This window comes from Capsicum annuum, chromosome 11 (genome assembly GCF_002878395.1).
Source record: "Capsicum annuum cultivar UCD-10X-F1 chromosome 11, UCD10Xv1.1, whole genome shotgun sequence".
NCBI lineage: Eukaryota > Viridiplantae > Streptophyta > Magnoliopsida > Solanales > Solanaceae > Capsicum > Capsicum annuum.
In genome coordinates this window covers 47,061,305-47,067,304 of record NC_061121.1, presented here as the reverse complement: position 1 = coordinate 47,067,304, position 6,000 = coordinate 47,061,305, and positions in this window count along the sequence as shown.

The following is a 6,000-nucleotide window of genomic DNA, read 5'->3' as shown; positions in this document are numbered from 1 at the left end:
AAAATTAAATAAATTTGACTAAATTTTAAATCTCTATTCGGATTATATTTTAAATAACCCCAAAATTTCCAAAAACTCTCATAACTTCTACCCAATTCTCACCAAAAATAATTTCAAATTTATACTAGATTGTGCTATTCTCCCTCAACTTTGTCTTTTTTTCCAATTTTGAAATTCAAAAATTATACTACATTGTACAATTCCCCCTCAACCTTGTCCTTTTTTCAAATTAAAATTTTAAAATTCAAAATTGGTACTACATTGTATAATTTTCCCCTCAATTTTGTCCTTTTTCCAATTTTGAAATTCAAAAATTGTACTACATTGTACAATTCTCCCTCAACCTTTTTCCTTTAAATTTAAATTTTTGAAATTCAAAAATTATACTACGTTGTACAATTCCCCCTCAACCTTGTCCTTTTTCTAATTTTAAAATTCAAAAATTGTACTACATTGTACAATTTTCCCGCACCCTATCTTTCACCTTATCTTATCTTTAATTTTAAAATTCCAAAAACACGTCTAAATTCTCTCTCCCACATTGGTGGATGAAAAAAATTAATCCCCATCTTTTTCTATAAATACTACCACTATTTTGGTAGAAAAACCAAGTCTCAAGGTTGGTGAAAAAAGCTTTGAGCAAAGAAGAGTTTTTATTTTAGAAAAAAAAAATCCTTTTTCATGAAGTTCATAGGCTAATCGATGTTCTCGAGTTGAACGTTTTTCGGTGGTGATCAAGACTCCGAAGAAAGCTTGTAGTCCCATTTTGCTGCCCCAAAAAAGGTAAACATACCTTTTCCTTTTATTTTAGTTTTATTATCATTTTCTTCTTCATCTTTTTCTTCTTCGTAGTTCGTATTTATAATTTTATTTGATGTAGACGGCCTTGAAGATAATAGAATGTTGTGGTATCGATAGTATGGTTATTTTCATGTTCATGGTATAAAAATGAGCTAGCAATAGTTGCACGTGCCTTTTTGACTTTATTCTTTGATTATTATAGATAAAGTTTTAATTTTTGCTTAAAAGATGTACTTATGCTTTGTTTAAATTCATTGTTGGCGGATATGTTTGTGTTTAGCATGTAAAGTTGTTTCCTTTATGTTGAAAAGGATAGTTAATATTGATTGTTTCTCCTTTGACTTTAGTCTTTGAATATTATAGATAAAGTTTCAATCTTTGCTTAAAAGATGTACTTCTGCTTTGTTTAAATCTATTGTTAGTGGATATGTTTGTTTTTAGCATGTAAAGTTGTTTCCTTTATGTTGAAAAGAATAAATAATATTGATTGTTTCTCTCTTTTGACTATATTCTTTGATTATTATGAATAAAGTTTTAATCTTTGCTTAAAAGAAGTTATGTTTTGTTTAAATTCATTGTTGGCAGATATATTTGTTTTTAGCATGTAAAGTTGTTTTCTTTATGTCAAAAAGAATAGTTACTATTGTTTATTTTGCCTTATTAAAATAGTAATTGGTTAAGTCAAGAACTTGTCATTTGCTTACTAATTATTTTAATGGATTTCAAAATACTCATATGAGAGATGAAGTGCTAGCTATTTTTCATCTAAGGTTTTTATTTCTTTTTGTTCGCATGTTGATTTGTCAAAATGATGAGAAAGTTTGGACTTTTATGACCAAATAGAATTATTTAGATATTTTTGAGTCATGCATAGTATGATTGTTGAACGATATTTTACTTTTAGAAATGCTAAATTTTTATTCTAATTTTCTTACTTCTTTTGGATTGTTATATGTGCTCTTTGTGTGTGTAAAGACTTGATTCGTGTCTGTCTTTGATTCATAATATCAAAAGAGAATCAACGATGTCTTATCAAGATAAACCATAGGTCGTTACACGTTTTCCCCTAAAATGTTGGTTGTAATGTAGATGTATGAATCTTTATTAATGTCGCCTTGATTGAAATTTAAGTATTCTCTTTCTTGAAAGTTAGCCTTTATTTTATTTTGTTATATGGATTAGTGTCTATGCTTGTTCAATTTTAGAAGTCATGGTTATTTTTCTTATTGCCTCATCCTTTTACTTTCGCAAGCTTACGTTGTTTGTTCTCGTATTAATTCATTGAATATGGCCTTCTTCCTTTTACCTTTATTCATTCTTAATATGAACATAAATCATAAGGTATGTAAATGGGTATCTTTGCTTTGGATTTTATCTGTTGACTCTCATTCTTATTATACGTGTGCAAGTGTGTTTATCATTGTCATCAAAAATTGGTTCTTGATATTTTCTTTTGCTTTGAAATATGTTACTTTTATGCCTTGAACGTATATTAATTTCTTTATCTTTTTTTTGCATGCAAAAAATGTCTCGAGTCCAAATGGACTCCTCTCCTCTTACATTTCATAATGGGCCAATGAAGCCCACCTTTTTGAGTCAAGTTCAAAGTTTAAACTCAAGGTCGACTATATGGCATGCGGGTGCAAGAAGATGGAAAAAGATGAAAAATGGGTCAAAACTCATTGATGAGGTCTCTAAGAAACTTGAAAAGTCTAGATTTTTATAATTGTCTTATTCTTTATCGATTTATTTATTTATCTATTTATTCATTCATTTGGTTCTCGAAACCAAAGTTGTAAATTAGTACAGATGAAACAGGTTGTGGGCCGAAAACTCAATATTTAGATTAGGACAGGTGATGATAGGTCGAAAGCTCAAATTAGATTAGGACAGTTTTATTGATTTGGGCCTAATGACCTAAGTCTTTTAGTTTTCCCCTTTCTCTTTTACGTGCTAGTTGTTATTATTGTTCTTAGGCCTAGTTAAATTTCCTACTAAGTCGTTAAAAAATTGATTTTGCATAAATCTCAAAAAATATATATTTTATTAATCACTTTCTTTTCAAAAATCAACTTCTCTTTTCCCGATGTTAGTCAAAGTCGTTTTCAAATATTTGGATAACCACAAGTTAGCGAATATTTTAGGTGCCTTAAAAACCTTCCTAAAATGTTAATAGGAACCTCTTACCCGAAATTTTCTTAAAAACCTAAGTTTTTTTTCTGTTTTGAGACTTAGGATTTTATTTTAAAGTTTTCTTAATTTCTTTTCAAATAAATTAAGTGGCAACTCTGTGATTTCTTAGATTATTTTAAAATTTTCTTTGAAGTTTCAAAATAGTTTAAAAGGTCGAAATCAATATTTTCCAACCCTTCGAGTTAAAAAGGGACAAAACAGATATAAATATCTATTGTAATAAATGACTCATCAACTGAAAATAATCAAGCTAATATAGACATCTATTGAACATATAACTAACCTGTTACAACAGATAACTCATATGCTGGAAATAATCAAATACATATAGATACTTTTTGCAACAGATGACTCATATGTTAGAAATAATCAAATAGATATAGATATCTATTGTAACAAATGACTATCCTATTACAGTAGATGACTCGTTTATTAGAAATAATCAACCAGATATAGATATTTATTGCAACAAATGACTCATCGATTGAAAATATCAAATAGATACAGACATTTGTTACAATAAATAACTAACCTATTATAATAGATGCCTCATCTGTTAGAAATAATAAAATAGATATCTACGTCTATTGCCATAGATAACTCATTTATTGAAAATAATCAAAAAGATATAGACATCTATTGCATCTGGTGACTCATTTGTTGAAAATAATTAAATAGATATAGACATATGTTGCAATAGATGACTAACCTATTGTAATAAATGATTTGTTTGTTGGAAATAATCAAACAGATATGACATATGTTATAATATATGACTAACTTATTGCAACAGATGACTATATGTTGAAAATAACCAAATAGATATAGAAATCTATCGCAACAGAGGATTAATTTACTGCAACAGATGACTCATTTGTTGAAAATAATCAAATAGATATAGACATTTGTTGAAACTAATGATTAACTTATTGCAATAGATGACTCATCTATTGAAATAAGCAAATGGATATAGACATTTATTGCAACAAATAACTCATATTTTAAAAATAATCAAACAAATATAGACATTTGTTGCAATAAATGACAACTATTACAATAAATGACTCATCTGTTGAAAATAATCAAGTAGATATAGATATTTGTTGCAACAGATGACTAACATGTTGAAATAGAGGACTTAGCTATTGGAAATAATCAAGATATAGACATCTGTTGCAATAGGTTATAGTCTGTTGTAATAAATTATACCTGTAGTTAATCATGTAATTACTATGTAATTCATTGGGATTGTAATTGATCTTATTAATTAATAGCTAATTATAGTTGAATAACTTGTATATTACTAATCATGATTTAATGAAGTATTTTACATTAAATTAGTCAATAGATCACTCTATTTAGGATGAATACACATAGTTGTTCATGTAATTACTATGTAATTCATTAAGATTGTAATTGAATGCTAATTATAATTACATAAATTTTTTATTACTAATTATGATTTAATGAAGCAATTCACATCAAATTGGTCAATTAATCACTATTTGGTATGAATACACTTAGTTGATCATGTAATACTATAATTCATTAAGAGTGTAATTGAAATTATTAATTGAAAGCTAATTATAGTTAAATAACTTTGTTTATTACTATCATGGGTTAATGAAGCATTTAACAACAAACATATGCAGAGTATGTTGAAAATAATCAAATATATATGCGCATCTGTTGCAACAGATGAATGATATGTTTGATTATTTTCAACAAATGAGTTATCCATTGCAATAGATAATGCATTTATTGCAACATATATAGAGTCTGTTAGAAATAATTAAATACATTAGACACCTACTGCAATAGATTTCTATATATGTTGTAATAGATACGTATACCAATTTGATTATTTCCAACAGATGTAGAGTCTGTTGGGAATGATCAAACATATTTGACACCTACTGCAACAGATCTATATATTTGTTGCAATAGATGTGTATATCTATTTGATTATTTCCAACAAATGAGTCATCTGCAGCAACAAATAATGTATTTGTTGCAACATACATATATCTTATGTTTGAAATAATCAAACATATACAACAATGTCTATATATGTTTGATTATTTTCAACAGATGAATAATTTATTGCAATAAATTGATAATCGGTTGCACATAATTAATTATTCTAACTAATGTTATATATATTTATTGCAACAAACATAACATATGTTGCAGCAGAAGTTGTTCCCCACACATACAATTATTGTTGGCCTATAAACAAAAATACATTTTATTTAATAAATAACATACATCACCAATTAAAATGAGTTAAAATTATAAAGTTCATAATTAAACCAACAACAGGACTATTTACTATTACTAACATGTCACCATCCTTCCAGGAAGAAGAAGAAGAAGAAGAAGAAGAAGAAGAAGAAGAGGAAGAAGAAAAAAAGGAGTAAGAGGAGGAAGAGGAAGAAGAGGAGAAAGAAGGGGAGGAGGGAGAGGAGGAGGAAGAGGAAGAGGAAGAGGAAAAGGAAGAGAAAGAAGAAGAGGAAGAAGAAGAAGAGGAAGAAGAGGAACAAGAGGAGAAAGAAGAGGAAGAAGAAAAGGACGAAGAAGAGGACGAAGAAGAGGACGAAGAAGAAGAGGAAGAAGAAAAGGACGAAGAAGAGGACGAGGAAGAAGAGAAGGAAGAAGAGGAGGAAGAAGAAGAGGAAGAAGAAAAGGAAGAAGAAGAAGGGGAAGAAGAGAAGGAAAAGGAGGAGGAAGAAGAAGAAGAAGAAAAGGACGAAGAAGAGGACGAGGAAGAAGGGAAGGGAGAAAAGAAAAAGAGGAAGAAGAAGAAGAAGAGGAAGAAGGGGAAGAAGAAGAAGAATAGAAAGAAGAGGAAGAGGAGAAAGAGAAGGAAGAGGAAGAAGAAGAAGAAGAAGAAGAAGAAGAAGAAGAGGAAAAAGAAGAAGAAGAAGAAGAGGAAAAAGAAGAAGAAGAAGAAGAGGAAAAAGAGGAAGAGGATAAAGAAGGGGAAGAAGGGAAAAGGGAGGAAGA